Source organism: Enhydra lutris, unplaced genomic scaffold, assembly GCF_002288905.1.
Source record: "Enhydra lutris kenyoni isolate GAN:26980312 unplaced genomic scaffold, ASM228890v2 scaffoldscaffold20, whole genome shotgun sequence".
Classification (NCBI taxonomy): domain Eukaryota; kingdom Metazoa; phylum Chordata; class Mammalia; order Carnivora; family Mustelidae; genus Enhydra; species Enhydra lutris.
In genome coordinates, this window is record NW_019154104.1 from 6,854,968 (window position 1) to 6,873,428 (window position 18,461).

An 18,461-nucleotide genomic window follows, 5' to 3' on the forward strand; every position below is an offset into this window, starting at 1 on the left:
GTTACACTACAAATTAAAACAAAGCAGTGACACAGAACTGATCTTCTCTATCTTCAATATGAAGGCTGGGAGAATGTCACACTTCTCCAAACCTCCCCTCCTCCTCCACAGTGCTTAGGAGATATTAGGTACTCACTTGCAGATTTATTTATTTAAGATTTTACTGGGGTTGGGGGAGGCAAGAGAGAGAGAACATAAGCAGGAAGAAGGGGCAAAGGGAGAGGGAGAAGGAGACTCCCCGCAAGCAGGGAGCCTGATGTGGGACTTAATCCCAGGGCCCTGGGATCATGACCTGAGCTGAAGACAGATGCTTAACGGACTGAGCCACCCAAGCACCCCTCACTTGCAGATTTAAAAAAAGTGTTATCAAAACCAAAATTAAGTCTTATCAACAATGCATTAAAATAATTATTCACCATGATCAAGTAGCATTTATTCCAGGGATACAATGATGATTCAATATCCACAAATCAATCAACATGGCACACCAAATTAACAAAATAAAAGGCTAAGTAAGAATTGCGATTCTTGGTGGCTCAGTTGTTAAGCGTCTGCCTTCAGCTCAGGTCATGATTTCAGGGTCCTGGGATGGAGGCCCACACTGGGCTTCCTGCTTATCTTTCTCCCACTGCCTCTGCTTGTGTTCCCTCTCTCTCTGTGTCTCTCTGTTAATTAAATAAATAAATAAATAAATAAATAAATAAATAAATAAATTCTTTGTAAAAAGAAAAACAATCAGGATTCTCTCGATACAGGAAGAAAGAGCATTTGACAAAATTCAACACCCATTTAAACTCTCAATAAAGCAGGTTTAGAGGGAACATACCTCAACATAATAAAAGACATATAATAAAACCACAGCTAACATCATACTCATAACATCATAAGATCAGGAACAAGCCAAGGATGTTCATTCTCACCACCTTTATTCAATATAGTACTGGAAGTCCCAGCCACAGCAATCAGACAAGAAATAAAAGGCATCCAAACTGGAAAGGAAATTAAGAAACAGAAAAAACCAAAACAACAACAACAAAACCCCCCACAGATGACATATATACGCAAAACCCCTAAAGACTCCACCAAAAAACTATCAGAAGAAATGAATTCAGTCAAGTTGCAGGACACAAAATTAAAATATAGAAATATGTTGTGTATAGAAATACACTAATAACAAAGTAGCAGAAACAGAAATTAAGAAAACAATCCTACTGACAGCTGCACCAAAAAGAATAAAATACCTAGAAATACATTTAACCAAGAAGGGGTCAAGACCTGTACTCTGAAAACTGGGAGATAAAAGAAACTGGAGAGGACACAAATAAATGGAAAGATACAACATGCTCATGGACTGGAAAAAATAATACTATTAAAACGTGCATATTAACCGATTAACCTATGATAAAAAAAAGGCATGAGGGACGCCTGGCTGGGTCTGTAGGAGGAGCATGTAACTCTTAATCTTGGGGTTGTGGATTCAAGCCCCATGTTGGGTATAAGGACTACTTTAAAAAAATGGCAAGAATCTACAGCAGGAGAGAGTCTCTTTGATAAATGTATTGAGAATATGGACAGCTACATGAGAGAATTAATTAAACTGGACCATTTTCTCACACCATATGCAAAAATAAACTCAAAATGATTAATGTAATGTAAAATTTAAGACCTGAAATCATAAAACTCCTCAACAAAAATACAGGTAGTAAACTCTTGGCTATCCCTCTCAGCAGTATTTCTCTAAATTAGTCTACTTAGGCAAGAACAACAAAAGGAAAACAACTGGGTCTATATCAAACTAAAAAAACTGCATGGTGAAGGAAACCATCAATACAATAAATAGGCAACTTACTGAATGGAAGGAGATATTTCCAAATGATATATCCAATAAGGGATTAATATTCAAAATATAGAAAGAACTCATAAAATATTAAAAAAAAAAAACCAATCTGATCTAAAATGGGCATAGGGGGTGCCTAGATCGCTAAGTTGGTTAATTGTCTTGACTGTGACTCGGGTCAGGATACTCTTCAGGCTCTACACTCAGCAGGGAGTCTGTTCATCCCTCTCCCGCTGCCCCCCCCAACCTCATGCGAGCGCGCGCGCGCGCACACACACACACACTCTCTCAAATAGATAAAATCTTGAAAAAAAAAGGGGGGGCAAAGGACTTGAATAGACATTTCTCAAGATTTTATTTATTTAAGAGAGCAAGAGAGAGCGCACACTGCAAATAGAGGGAAAAAACAGAGGAGAAGTACTGGAGCAGGGGGAGGGAGGAGGAAAGAATCTCAAGCAGACTCCCCCCTCCCCCCATGCTGGGCACGGAACCTGATTCAGGGCTTGACCCTAGCTGAGATCATGACCTAAGCCAAAATGAAGAGTCGGATGTTTAACTGACTGAGCCACCCAGGCATCACACAGATGTTTTTTAAAAGAGACTGAGATGGCTAACACATGAAAAAATGTTCAATATTTTTATTCATCAAAAAATTCAAATTAATGGCCTTGGGTGGCTCAGTCGATTAAGTGTCTGACTTCAGCTTAGGTCATGGTTTTGTAGTCTTGGGATAAAGCTTCAGGTAAGGCTTCCTGCTCAGCAGGTAGGCTAAAGCTCCTTCCACCCTCTGGCCCTCCCCCAACTTGTGTTTGCGCTTGCTTGCTCTCAAATAAATATTTTTAAAACTGCAAATTAAAACCATAATGAGGTATCACTTCACACCTGTCAAAATGGTAGTATCCCTAAGACAAAAAAATAACAAGTCTTGGCAAGAATGTTAATTAAGTCTTTCTTAACAAGAAAACGGAACTCTCATGCACTGTTGGTGGGAACATAAGTTGATGCAGCCACCTGGAAAACAATAAAGAGGTTACTAAAAAAATTAAAAATAGAAATACCATAGGATCCAGTAATTCCACTTCTGGGTATTTGCTCCAAGAAAATTAAAACACAAATTTTAAAAGATATACACACCCTTATGTTTACTATGGTATTAATTATAATAACCAAGATACAGAAGCAATCTCAGTGTGCACTGAGAGATGAATAAAGATATGACACACACAAGGAGTATTACTCAACCATAAAAAGAATGAAATCTTGCCATTTGCAACAACACAGATCAACTTAGAGGCAGGGTACTATGCTACCATGAAGAAAGAGAAAAACAAGTACCATGCTATTTCTACTGATATGTGGAATCTAAAAAAGAATAAAAATGAACACAAGACAGAAACAGACTCATAAATACAGAGAACTAGTGGTTGCAGTGGAGAGGAGCAAATAAATTAAGAGAACTAAGAGGAACAAACTTCTGGTTATAGTCAGAGATGTAAAGTACAGCATGGGGAATATAGTAAAATAGTTTAATAACTTCCTATGTGGGGAGCGCCTGGGTGGCTCAGTCCATGATCCCAGGGTCCTAGGACCAAGCCCCGCATCAGGGTCCCTGCTCAGAAAGAGGCCTGCTTCTCCCTTTCCCACTCCCCTGCTTATGTTCCCTCTTGCTATCTCTCTGTCAAATAAATAAATAAAATCTTTAAAATAATTACTTTGTATGGTAACAGATGGTTAACTATACTTAGTGTGAGAACTTCATAATGTGTATATAAATGTCGGATAACTATACACACCTGAAACTAATATAATACTGTCACCTACACTTCAGTTTAGAATAAACTTTAAAAAAAGTAGGGGCACCTCGGCACAGTCGGTTAAATCTCCAACTCTTGGTTTCAGCTCAGTCATTATCTCGGGGTCATGGGATCAAGACCCAAATCAGGCTTTGCACTCAGTGCAGAGTCTGCTTGGGATTCTCTCTGTCCCTCTCCTGCTATCTTGCTCTCCAAAATAAATATTTTTAAAAATCTTAAAAAGTAAAACAAAAGTGGTACGGTACAGTGTAGAAAGGGATGTGACTGATAGGGTTCCAAATACTGAAATATGAGTAGGATGCCAGAATACTAATTTTTAGTGTACTTACTACTAGTAGTTTCATGAGAACAGCCTTTGCTCACTCAGTACATTAGCTGGCAATCAAATGCCATGTTTCGTTAAAAGGGGTTTTTCAACTTTATTTTAAAAATTTTAAGTAATCGCTACACACAATGTGGGGCTCAAACATATGACCCCCAAATCTAGAGACACAAGCTTAACCAACTGAGCCAACCAAGGTACCTGGGGTTTTCAATTTTAAATGCTCAATTCAAAATTCTTTTAAAATATGTTATATTGGGGCGCCTGGGTGGTTCAGTGGGTTAAAGCCTCTGCCTTCGGCTCAGGTCATGATCCCAGGGTCCTGGGATCGAGGTCTGCATCAGGCTCTCTGCTCGGCGGGGAGCCTGCTTCCCCCTCTTTCTCTCTCTGCCTGCCTCTCTGCCTACTTGTGATCTCTCTCTCTCTGTCAAATAAATAAAATCTTTAAAAAAATAAAAAGATAAAAAAATAAAATACATTACTCTTAAATGGTATGTCAAAAAAGGTTAACTCCTTGCAAAATTATCATGGTAAAAACAAAGTAAATCCCAATGAACTGATCTGAAATGCAGGAGTCATTTGATCAGGTTGTACTCCTGTAAGACAGCTTGGAAAACTAACACATATTAGGGTTACTGGAAGAAACTCTTTCAGTTCTAATATTACAATAGGTCTCTTTAATACAATAAATAATTAAAGAATTACACATTTTAAAAATAATTTCACGAAACAGATACATGAAAGAGGACCATTCTCTCCCATTTCAAGTTTTGCTCCTCTTTGTTCACCTCTCCCTTTAAAACATAATTTTAAAGAGATCCACTAAAGAGAATTATGGTAACTTCTAGGCTTCTAAGTTAATCATGTGGACTCCAAATTTGTCATTATACATCAGAAATTCAAGTTTTGTGACTCGCTGCCTCCATATGTGAACTAATCAAGTCACATAAAAAGACACAGATCCAAGGGTGAGTTACCTAGAAGATATCAAATACTAAACATTTACCTTTCTCAATGTTTCTAAGGAAGCCAATTATTTTTACGTCAGTAGTCCTTGACTGTGATTCAAAATCTACTTCCTCTTGAAGATCTTCGAACTGTTTATTGCACTCAGATGTTGATGTTGAACATTCATTCATTTTAACCTCCAAAGATGAAATTTTTGCTTCATTCTGTGACACTCTAACATTTAGATCAAAAAGATTTGCTTCCACTGTCAAAATTGCAGCTTTCATTCCCTTAATTTCATTGATATCAGTTGATATTTTCCTTAAAAGATGGGAAATATTGTCTAGCTCATTCAGTGAACAAGAAGAACTTGTTACAGAACCTAAGTCAATTGGCCCAGGTGAGAAGAAAATCGGTAAAGATGGTGATGGAAACCTTGAAGACATTTTCATAAAATTCTCTCTCCCTCTTAATATTTCGTAACTTTTCCTTCACAGCCCATTAAATTGTTTCATCAAAAATAAAAACAGTGATTAAGGCTTCAAATTTAAAAAGTATTAAGAGTTAGTAACATTTTAAAACCTACAACTAAAAAGATAGGATTGTACATGTCTGGAGTCAGAACTCAAACTAAATTTGAAAATGCTAAACAAACCAGACCAATGTTCTCTTTGCTACAACTAAGAAGCCTTAATTAATATGAAGCCCCCTATATCCTTTAAGTCCTACTTAATGCTCCTCTCCAAACAATAAACCCTATTATTGCATAAGAAATAATTCTGGCTTCTGATTGGCTGAAAGCAGACAAGTGGACACAAAGAATTTTCTATTATTTACCTCACATGACAAGAAGCACTGAAGATCTGAAGTAAAAATTAATGACATTAAGTACCTTATACCTGGATATGATGTGAAATTTAATGGACTTTTGTCCCTTCATCTATTAAACCATAATTTTCAGGCTTCAATTATTTTTAAATTGTTTTATCTAGTACCCTGAGTTTCATTTACCCTTGAAAATAGTATACAGCAGTATTTAGCACTTCCTTTTTAGGGGAAGGGTAGGGGGATAACTGGACCCACAATCACAGACAAATCTCTTTTAAAGTACATGGAAATAATGCAATACTGCTGCATGGATATGGTATGGTAGGAATTTACAGATAAATGAGGACTTGGCCTTGGTTCAGTGATAGACTAATATTAGGTAAGTGATTTTCTCCACAGTGAGAGTTATCTTTTAATTTTTAGAGTATACTCTGAAACACCAAATTTTTAATTTAATGTCCTACTTATCTTTATTTTTTTTTAATTTTTTAAAATTTTTATTTACTTGACAGAGAGATAGAGAGCAAGAGAGGGAATACAAGTAGAGGGAGTGGGAAAGGGAGAAGCAGGCTTCCCGCTGAGCAGGGAACCTGATGTGGTTCAATCCCACATCCCAGGATCCCGGGATCATGACCTGAGCCGAAGGAAGACACCCAAGGACTGAGCCACCCAGGAACCCCTAATCTATCTCTTTGGTTGCTTGTGCTTTTGGTGTCATAATCTGAGAAACCATTGCCTAATCCAAGCTCACTGAGGTTTACACCTATTTCTTCCCTAAGAGTTTTATGAAATTAGCTCTTACATGTAAGCCTTTGATCCATTTTTTAGTTAGTTTACATAAAGTGAGGGTCCAATTTCATTCTCTGCATGTGGATATTCAGTTGTCCAATGCTATTTGCTGAAAAGCCAATCTATTCCCCACTGAACTGTCTTGGCAACCTTATTGAAAACCAACTTAAGGGGCGCCTGGGTGGCTCAGTGGGTTAAAGCCTCTGCCTTCGGCTCGGGTCATGATCCCAGGGTCCTGGGATCGAGCCCCACATCGGGCTCTCTGCTCAGCAGGGAGCCTGCTTACTCCTCTCTCTCTCTCTGCCTGCCTCTCTGCCTACTTGTGATCTCTATCTGTCAAATAAATAAAAAAATCTTTAAAAGAAAAAAAAAGAAAACCAACTTAATCAGGGCACCTCGTGGCTCAGTCGTGAAGCGTCTGCCTTTGGCTCGGGTCATGATCCCAGGGTCCTGGGACTGAGCCCTGCATCAGGCTCCTTGCTCTGTGGGAAGCCTTACTTTTCCCTCTCCCACTCTCCCTGCTTGTGTTCTCTCTCTTGCTGTGTCTCTGTCAAATAAATAAGTAAAATCTTAAAAAAAAAAAAAAAAAAAACTTATGATAAACATGTTGGTTTATTTCCAGATGCTCAATTTGATTTTACAGATCTGTCTGTATATCCTTATGCTCTGTAGGAAGAGATTATAGCTCTGTAGGAAGTTTTGCAGTTAGAAAATCTAAGTCCTCTAACTTTCTTTTTCAGTGGTTTTGGCTATTCCAGTCCTTTTCATTTCTATATGTATCTTAGGATCACTTTGCCAATTTCTGCGAAAGCCCCAGCAGGATTTCAACATAGACTGAGTTGAACTCATAAATCACTTTGGAGAGGATCACCATCTTTTTTATCTTTTTAAATACTTTATTTATTTGAGAGAGAGAGATCACAAGTATGCAGAGAAGCCGGCAGAGGGGGAAGGGGAAGTAGCCCCCCGCCGCTGAGCAGAGAGCCCAATGCAGGGCTCGATCCCAGGACCCCAGGATCATGACCTGAGCTGAAGGCAGAGGCTTAACACTGAGCCACCCAGCCACCCCGAGGAGCACCATCTTAACAATATTAAAGTCTTCCGATTCATGAACTTTCATGAGAGGTCTCTTTCCACAGCTTTAATTAAAGAAAGGTCATTTTTACTTTGGTTTACTAGCCAAGCTACAAATAAGCTGCAAAGTGTAAGCATGTAAGATGGTGGACATGACTCCCAACAGCCCTAATAAATAATTCTTATAATGAAGTGTAGCCTTTGGTTTCCCAGTTAAATAGATGTTTACAGTAACAGGAAAAAGAAAAACTGCTGAAATTTACAAAAGAATCTTTATTCATTTCTCCACTGTATCTGTAAATTTAATCTCATTGTTTAAGATCTTTGGAAAAAAATAATTTTCAAAATTTACAAGGCTTTGGATTCATATAGAATAAAGAACCCTAGCTGGCAGACATGACATCTATAACATAAACCATGAGAAGGAGCAGCACATTCTCAACCAAATGCCACCTGAAAACCAGCTGGTTCACTAGAGGGCAGCAAACAACACATCAAAGAGAAAAGCAGGAATGGAGTCTTAACAGCAGATGAGTAACAACGTGGCTACAAAAAAACTCATTTGAGGTTTCTGTCATCACCCTCTGTATTCAGCCCAACCTTAGAATGCAAAAAAAGATCCCTTCATGGATTCCAATGTAAATATCTATCAGCAGAGGACAATTACATATTTTAAGGAAAGTACAAAAAGGTTTAAGGTCACTTAGTAAGTGGCATAGCCTGGATTAATAACACTGAAGCAGTCTGACTCCCTCAGTCCATACTAATAATCATGCCATTATACTTTTCTCCATTACATATTAAGTGAAATAAAACATGTCACAGAGAAATTCATGTGATGCTATTTTATATGTACATATATGGGAGGTGCATATAAATATACATATAATTGTACTTTACAGAGAATGGACATACATGTACATACATATAAAAAAAATGCCAAGGAGACTACAGACAGACACCAAACTGGTCTTTTTAAAGATTTTATTTATTTATTTGATAGAAAGGGAGAGGAGAAGCAGGCTCCCCGCCAAGCAGAGAGCCTGATGCAGAGACTGATCCCAGGGCCCTGGGATCATGACCTGAGCTAAAGGCAGACGCTTAACCAACTGAGCCACCCAGTGCCCCTACACCAAACTGTTTTAAGTGAAGTGCTTATCTCCGAGGAAGGCAATGGACAGAACAAAAGGGAGATTTTCATTTTTCTGAATACAAAAACTCCTCTCTTTATTAAGACTCCTTCACAAAAAGCTTCCAGTCCAGCAGGACACACTGAGCATATGCATATACACCTTCTCCCTCTGCAGAGCCCATGAAAATGAAGTAAAGAACTTAAAAATTACAATCTCCTAATACATACAACAGCGACTCCAAACTGGGTTTCTAACATTACCCACTAAGGTACAGGAAGAAAACAGCCAAATAACCAAATATTTTAGAAATATTTTTATCTCTATCCTTAGAGTCCTATTTTTACACATTCTTACATACCACTAATAGTGTAGACATATTTAAGTCAAATACATAGTGTAGTAGCAAAAAATGATTCCAGTACACAAAAAATTGTATCATCAGAAAAAGCAGATCACTGATTTAAAGGTGTGAATTAGGAAGGGGATCACAGATGAGTTTTCAATAACCTCTAGAAAACAGAAAATATATGGACAAATACTGCCTGTGAGGCAGAGCAGAAAAGCCAAAATGAGATGCTGGGAAAGCTGCAAGTGAGATAGATGCAAGGCCGACTGACACATTCATTAAGACAAAAGGATTTAGGGATGCCTGGTAGGGATGCGAGGATGGCTCAGTTGGTGAAGCATCTGCCTTCAGCTCAGGTCATGATCCCAGAGTCCTGGGATCCAGCCCCACATCGGCCTCCCTGCTCAGTGGGGAGTCTGCTTCTCCCTCTCCCTCTCCTTCTGCTTCTGCTCTCTGCTTGTGCTCGGTCTCAAATAAATAAATAAAATCTTAAAAAAAAAAAAAAAAAGACAAAAGGATTCAGTGAGCTCCTACTATATGTCAGGCACTGTTTTGGCCACTCAATCACAGCAATGAATAACACAGAAATCCCTGGTCAGAGAACTTGTACTCTGGTGGGGAGGGGAAGGAGACGGGAGCTCAAAAACAAACAAAACCCAAAATGTATGTAAAAACAGAACATATTTTGTATTGATCTGAGGGGATAAAAATATCTAAACTATGAAAACATAAAATACATATTACATAAGGAGTGCTGTGGCAAAAATAAAGATTTAGAAGAGTGGGTAAAGGAGTAGGGGGCTAGGGAAGGCTTCACAAAGACAACTTTTGAGTGAGTTATGTGGACATATGGAAAAAAATATTCCAGGGAAAGGGTGAAAACATCTCAGATATGCTCTTCTTTGAATGCTCTGAAAGAGAAACACAGCAAGTATGTCTGGGGGATATCAAGGAGAAGCAAGTGGAGGGAAGGAAAAGGTTAATAGGTGACAAGATCAGGGAGGAATCTTACTTTTAGTTGGAGTGTAATGGGGAGCCACCAGTGGGTTCTGAGAAGGGGAGCAGCATGATCTCACTTACAGTTTAAAAGGATCACTTGCCAATCGGAGAAAGACAACTATTATATGATCTCCCTGATATGAGGAAGTGGAGATACAACGTGGGGGGTTTGGGGAGTAGGAAAAGAATAAATGAAACAAGATGGGATCAGGAGGGAGACAAAACATAAGAGACTCTTAATCTCAGAAAACAAACTGAGGGTTGCGGGGGGAGGGGAGAGAGGAGTAGGGATAGGGTGGTGGGGTTATGGACACTGGGGAGGGTATGTGCTATGGTGAGTGCTGTGAAGTGTATAAACCTGGTGATTCACAGACCTTGTACCCCTGGGGCTAATAATACATTATATGTTTATTTAAAAAAAAAAAAAAAGGATCACTTCCTACTGTGTGGAACAAACTGTAGGAGGACAAGTTTGAAAGCAGACAGACCAGTAAGGACACTATTCCAATAATCCAGGTAAGTCATGGATGATGGCTTAACCTAGGATGGTAGAGGGAGAGGTGATGAGGAACAGTGAATTTAAATATACTCTGAAGGTAGCAGCAGACAGGACTTGCTCAAGGTGGAGGGAAGAAGGAAGGTAAAAGGAGAGAGAAAAAGAGGAAAGCAAAGACAGAGGCAAGGAAGAATGGCCTTAAGTTTCAAAGAAAGAACAGCATTAGGTTTCTGGCCTGATCAACTGGAAAAGTGGTGCTGTGCCATTAACTAAAATGAGGAAGACTGTAGGAAAAACAGACTGGAAGAAAAAATTGTTAGTAGTTAGGTTTTAGACAAGTTTAATTTATTACATATCCAAAAAAAATGTAGAATAAGCAGATGGATGAGAATTAGGAATTCAGATGCAAAGCCCTGGCTGGAGATACACACTTGGGAATTGACAATGTGGATACTTAACCTGGATGAAATGAACAAAGAGGGGCATCCAAGACTGTGAGAAGTGAGGAGCAAAGAAGACTACAAAGAATGTTCAACAGAAAACAAGGGTTTGCAAATGAGACGGCCACACATTTTCTAAAAATTCAAATGTTTTGGGGTGGCTGCCTGACTCAGTAGAGTGTAAGACTCCTGCTCTCAGGGTCAAGAGTTCAAGGCCCATTTTGGGCATGGAGCCCTCTTTAAAGAAATTTTTTTCAAATGTTTTAAGAAGAAGGAACTCGGATAATTATCTGGGGAGAATCTAGATAGCTACTGGGAGTGTAAGAACCTCCAGGAAACTCCTCTTTAATTTCAAGGCCACCTGCAGGTCCTTGTCTGCTTTATTTAAAACAAAACATGCCCACAGCAAAGCTTGGCCCACACAATTCTAGGTAAGTTTAAGCCTCTTTACTGACTTTTCTTAAATGAAGAACTCACACGTTTAGAAACATTTTTGAAAAGAGCCTGCAAATAAAGGGAAAAACAAAAAAATAAAAAACAAAAACTGACTCTGGAAAACCATCAATTAGGACACAAAATATAATTCTTTAAAAAGAAAAAAAAAATCCTGTAATTATATTCTTTTGACAAATTTGAAATATTATATCCACAAAACAAGATACATAAACAGACCAAGAAAGACCTTTCAGACATTTTAAAAATATAATTTTAAAAACTTAAATTCGTTTAAAAAAGGAAACCAAAAACAAAAACGGGGGTGGGGGGAGACTAAAGATAAGTCAATAAAATATGCCAAAGTAAAATAAGATCAGACAAAAATGAGGAGAAAATAAAAGCAGGAATTTTATCCAATTTCCAAAAGAGAAAAAATTTTTAAAGAAATAATTTAAAGAGAATTTCCCACACTAAAAGCATGAATTTTCAAATTTAAAAAGTACACAAAGTATTTAGTCCAAAAGTGACTAAATAGCATCTATGTTTACCACAGTAAACTTCAAACATCAAGAACACACAGAAAATCCTAAAACCCTCCAGAAAAATAAATCCCTCGTATTCTATAATGGAATAAGAATCACATGGGCAACCAATTCCTCAGCATAAACATTAGAAGCTTCAAGATAATGAAGCCATGTCTTCAAAGTTTTGAGAAAAATTCAACTTAGAATTTTGTACCTATCCAAAGTATCAATTAAGTAAAAGGGTATCTTTAGATTTCTAAGTACTCAGAAGAATTTACCTCCCATACTTTTTAAGTTTCTTCATGATGTGATAACAAAATGAGAATATACCGAGAAGACAGTGGGATCCAGAAAATGCAGAGCAAACTCAGGGGAGGAGTTAAGTCCTGGAATGACAGTCTTGAAGCAGATCTAGAGAGCAACCAGTGAGATGAGCAAGAGGACAGACGCTCTAGGATGAAGGTACCTAAGAAAAAAGTGGAACTCAAAGACTTAATAGTATAAAATGACAAATTTTTAAACCATAATGAAGGTAGGCAATACAATACAAAAAGGGGGGGTAGGGGAAAGAACTTAAGGAAAACAAAAAATTGTTCAAGAGCAGAAAAATTAAACTTATCTAAGGAATCCCTAGCAAACAGCTATAGACAAAAATGTAAATCTGGCCCTCTAATGAATTAGTTTTTTTTAAAATAAGATTTTCATTTATTTATTGAGAGTGAGAATGCATGCTCACACTTGAGCAGGGTGACAGGCAAAGGGAGATGAAGAGAAAATCTTAAGCAGGCTTCCTGCCTAGTATGGAGCCTGATGCGGGGCTTGACCTCATGACCCTGAGATCGCGCTCTGAGTGTAAATTGAGAGTCTGATGCTTAATCGACTAGCCACCCAGGCACCCCTATTTATTTAGTCCTAATAATGTAAATACGCTGTTCATTGGTCTCAACTTTTACTTTTTTGTTATCTTTTCTTTTCAGTGTTCCAGAATTCATTGTTTATGCACCATACCCAGTGCTCCATGCAATATGTGCCCTCCATAATACCCACCACCAGGCTCACCCAACCCCCCACCCCCTGGTTCTCAACTTTTAGAGTCAACTTACAAAGCATAGTAGTCTTAACAAGGAAAACAAAACAAAAGGTGTACTTGATCATCTTTGGCAATATAAAAGTACAGAGTTTAGAGCGCCTGGGTGGCTCAGCTAGTTAAGCATCTGACTCTTGATTTTGGCTCAGGCTACCATCTCAGGGTCATGAGACAGAGCCCCACTCTGCTGGGTGTGGAACCTGCTTAAGATTCTCTCTTCCTCTCTCTGCACACCCCCCAAAAAAGTACAGAATTTAGAAGGTGTGGTAAGAAAAGATGTATTAAGAGTTTAAAAAGGGGGGTGCCTGGGTGGCTCAGTGGGTTAAGCCTCTACCTTCGGCTCAGGTTATGACCTCAGGGTCCTGGGATCGAGCCCCAAATCGGGCTCTCTGCTCAGCAGAGAGCCTAATCCCCACCCCCCCGCCTGCCTCTCTGCCTACTTGTGCTGTCAAATAAATAAATAAAATTGTAAAAAAATAAAAGGAGTTTAAAAAGGGACATAAATATCCTTATCGTTTGGAAATCAAAGTATACTAAAATAGGGGCATCTGGGTGGCTCAGCTGAGCATCCAACTCTTAATTTCACCTCAGGTCATAATCTCAGGGTCATGAGATTGAGTCCTTATGTTGGACTCTGAGCTCAGCACAGAGTCTGCTTGTCCCTCTCTCTCCCTCTGCTTGCATTTTCTCTCCTAAAATAAATAAATAAAATCTAAAAACTAAAGAAAAACAATAAAAACAAAGCATACTGAAACAGAGTAATCATACAAAAAGTAAATATTTAGATGTATTATTTAAAATGACAAAAATAGGGATGCCTGGGTGGCTCAGTTGGTTAAGCAGCTGCCTTCGGCTGGGGTCGTGATCCCAGCATCCTGGGATCGAGTCCCACATCGTGCTCCTTGCTCAGCAGGAAGCCTGCTTCTCCCTCTGCCTCTGCCTGCCACTCTGCCTGCCTGTGCTCACTCTCTCTGACAAATAAATAAATAAAATCTTTTACAAAAATAAAATAAAATAAAATGACAAAAACAGGGGCACCTGGGTGGCTCAGTGGGTTAAAGCCTCTGCCTTTGGCTCGGGTCATGATCTCAGGGTCCTGGGAACGAGCCCCACATCGGGCTCTCTACTCTGCAGGGAGCCTGCTTCCTCCCCTCTCTCTGCCTGCCTCTCTGCCTACTTGTGATCTCTGTCAAATAAATAAAATCTTAAAAAAAAATGACAAAAATAAGTAAATGAACCAAAAATAGTGACTTTACTATATGAGCTTGAAAAGCAGAGGAAAGTGTGAGTTAAATCCTGATACACCATAGCAAAAAAAAAACAAGAAATACTACCTACTGTTAGTGAATGAAAAAACAGAGTTCTATAGCATATTATGGGATATGGAGAAAATTAAAGACATAAACACAAGCATTTAAAAGTGGCAGCCATTTGGGAAGAACCAATATAGAGAAGAATGAAGCAAAGAATGATGCTTTTTATTTTTAAATTTCCTACACTATTTGATGAGTTTCTAATCTATCAACAAGCATTACAAAGATTTGTTTTTCCAATTTTTCTATGGTAAACATATATTTCATATGTAAAATATTTTATTTAAATGTTTTTTATACAACATATATAAAATAGGAAAACCAAAGGAAATCCATGCCTAGATACATCGTAGTGAAACTGCAGAACATCAAAGACAAAGAGAAGATCTTGAAAGCAGCCAGAGAAAGGACAGATCACCTACAAAGGAACGACAGACAATTAGAATGACAGAAGTCCATTCAACAATAATGGAAGCCAGAAGACAATGGCATAATACATACAAGGTGCTGAGAACAAAGAACTGTTGTTATCCAGCAAAATTACTGCACAAGAACAAGGAGGGAAAAAACACAGATAAATGGCCTCTTGGCAAATTTAGAGCAACAGACCTATTCTTAAAGCAACTGCCAAAGAACAGACTTCAAAAATACTTCAAAACATTGAAGATGATGATCCTAAGTAACATTCAAGGTGTGAGAACAAAAACTGATAAACATGTAGGTAAAACCAGAATAAACACCAACTGGGTGGGTAAAATAATAATAGTGCCCAATTTATGCATTTAAAAAATAACAAAAATGAAAACTGGAAACATAATGTAAGCCAGAAGGGTAAAGCCTGGAGCTAAGGTATATTCTACAGTTAATCTACTTTGGATATCGGGTCAGAACATTAACTTCTGGAATATGCAATTAAATTTGCATGGTAAGATTTTGGTGCTAACCACTGGATGAACAGAAATGGAGTGTTTAAACTAGTAAAAAAAAAAAAAAAAATACAGAGCTGGGGCAATCAATAATAGTTACTAATGAATCTTAAAGGCAAAGAGGAGGAAAAAACGAAAGGCCAATATGAATCAAAAAAGAAGGGTGCCTGAATGGCTCAATTGGTTAAGCTTCTGCTTTCAGCTCAGGTCATAATCCCAGGGTCCTGGGATCAAGCCTGTATCGGGGGTCCCTGCTCACTAGGGAGCCTGCTTCTCCCTCTCTCTCTGCCTGTCACTCCCCCTGCTTGTGCTCTCATTCTCTCTCTGTCAAATAAATATATCTTTGGCAAAAAAAGAAAAAAAAAAAAGAAAGAAAAGATGACAGAACTATGAATGGTTTAAACTTTCCAGTAACAGGCAAACTCAGATTGGGTTAAAAAAAAGACAAAAACAATCTACGGGCGCCTCGGTGGTTCAGTCTGTTAAGGGTCTGACTCTTGGTTCTGGCTTAGGTCATGATCTTAGGGTCCTGAGATCAAGCCACATATTGGGTTCCACACTCAGCACAGAGTCTGCTTGTCCCTCTCCCTTGGCTCCCCCCAGAATAAATAAAATCTTTACAAACAAACAAACAAACAAACAAGCTAGCTTTGTAATATTTAAGAGATGTATATGCCTAAAGCATTAAAGGTCAGAAAAAAACTGACAACTAAGGCATGGAAAACACTGATAGAAATATAAAGAAATTAAGATAAATTTGTCTTTGAAATGGACAATCTCAAGACCTTCTCTCAATTATTGTTAAGTCAAGGAAACCAAAAACTCATTAAGGTCGAGATTTGAACAACATAACCATAAAGCTGTATCTACTCAATGCAAAATTCTGAATCCAACAATTACAGCCCACTTTCTTTCAAAATGCAATGGAAGAAGTGCAAAATTAATTCTTAACAATTTTCAAAAAATATGTATTACACAGATCACACTGAAACAATTCAATCAAGTCAAGAATATATAATAAAAGAGCAAAAGACAGAAACAAATCCTCCATATATTGTAAATTACAAACACTTTCAAATAGCTCATGGGTCAAAGATGAAGATCATATTAAGAATTAAAGATACTCTGATAATGAAAACATTATATATCAAAATTTGTGATATGCAACAGAAGTGGCACCTCAAAAGAAATTTACAGCTTAAATGTTTACATCTGAAAAGACAAGCAGAGATAAATTGATAATTAAAAATATAGATGGATATATTAAAAATAAGAACAGGAACCAAAGAAACAGAAAGCCAAGGCATCAAAGGAGAATCGACAAAGCCAGAATTATCGTTGTTAAGTCTGAACACATTAGCAAAATAAACTTCTGGTGACAGACTAATCCAAGACAAAAAGAGAAATAGCATGAATACTGTGAGGTCAGTAGGCTAATAAAAGGAGAGACCAGAGAGAGGAAAAAACACTAACTCATGCCAATACATGTATACATATTTAGATTTTAAAAAACATGTTACAAAGCTGTAAAACACAAAGCTTTAAAAACATGTCACAAAACTGTAAAACAGTTAAGTACGGTAATTAATTGCTATTTGCAGAATGTCACTTTGCACTTGCGAATAAACCAATTCACTAAGAGTAGTAAGTCCTCATAAGATGTACTTGATACCATTTCAAATTTTTAACCTTTTACTTTAAAACAAAACAGTAATACAGAGAACCACACAAAACAAACAGTAGCTTAGTGAATTTTATAAGGCAAAACACCCTTACAGCCACCATTCAGGTCTAGAAAATAGAACTGTGCCGCCCACCCCAGAAACTGTCCCATATATGCTCCGTCTCGATCAGTCCTTTCCTAAAGTAACCATTTATGCCTTTTATAGTAACCTAAAATTTCTTTGCGGCTCATAAATATGCATCTCTAGACACTACAGTTTAACCTTGCGAATTTTGTCTTTCAATGTAGAATTCTCAGGCTATTTGACCTATATGGCATCCCAGATACTGTTCTTTGCCTGTTGCACACTCATGATGCGACAAGCAACATATTCCTCTGGCCTTTGTACTTCCTGCAAGCTGAATGCCAGATCAGAGCCCTGATCACCCAGGTTCAAATCCTCTGGCAAGAAGACTAAGGTAGTTTGGGGTTTTTTGGTGCAAAAATGGTGATTTTATTAAAGCACGGGCAAAGCAACTGTGGGCAGAAGAGCTGCTGCCAAGACGGAGGGAGTTTTATTCTTTCATCTGGAGGCATGAAATAACGGTTTTTCACTTTTTTAGCAGCCATTAATGATCAGTGCCTAATTAATTCACTGAGTTGGGGGAGGAACCCCAACAAGCTATAATTCTATCATTCTGTTTTCACTTATTAGCTGGAGGAATTTTTTTAAAAAATGCTTTTTCTAGGGGTGCCTGGTTGGCTCAGTCTGAAGAATGCAACGCTTGATCTCAGGGTCATGAGTTCAAGCTCCACTTTGGGCACAGTTTATTTAAAAAAAAAAAAAACCACAACAAAAAACCTTCCTCACTAACTACATAAAGGATTGCAAATGTCTATTTTTGGTTGCAGCTATTCAACTCTGGATATAGTACAAAAGCAGCCACAGACAATATATACATGAATGGGCAAGGGTTGGTCCAATAAAACTATTCACAAAAACAGATGTTAACTCCTATACTATTTGACTATACAGGGACACCATTCTTTAACATAAAAACAGCATAAATGCTCAATAATTTATCCAGTTTTCAAGACAATGAATTAGTATCTATTATCCTCCAGAAGGTGACCAATTAAAGATCTACTTTTAAAAAATATGAAATCATGGGGGCTCACTTGGTCAAGCATCTGTCTTCAGCTCAAGGCATGATCCCAGAGTCCTGGGATCAAGTCCCACATCAGGCTCTCTGCTTAGCAGGGAGTCTGCTTCTCCCTCTACCCCCCTTCTGCTCGTGCTCTCTCTCTCTCTCTCTAAAATACATAAAATATATTTAAAAATATATATGAAATCATGGATTTAAACCTGTTTGATGGACTTCAACACACTGCGATTCTTACCCTTACTGAAACTCAAATGCTCTCTAGTTGCTCTTTACAAAATACAAATTGGCTCATTTACACTTTCTAGTTAATGTATTTGGCTG

The 18,461-nt window shown here is 38.0% G+C and overlaps 1 protein-coding gene across 8 annotated transcripts in view; it reads right to left on the reverse strand.

Moving 5' to 3' along the window:
• Nucleotides 1–18,461, reverse strand: part of LOC111148778 (zinc finger CCCH-type containing 14) — a 51,137-nt gene that overhangs the window by 14,353 nt on the left and 18,323 nt on the right. The gene's annotated exons all lie outside the window — the stretch shown is intronic.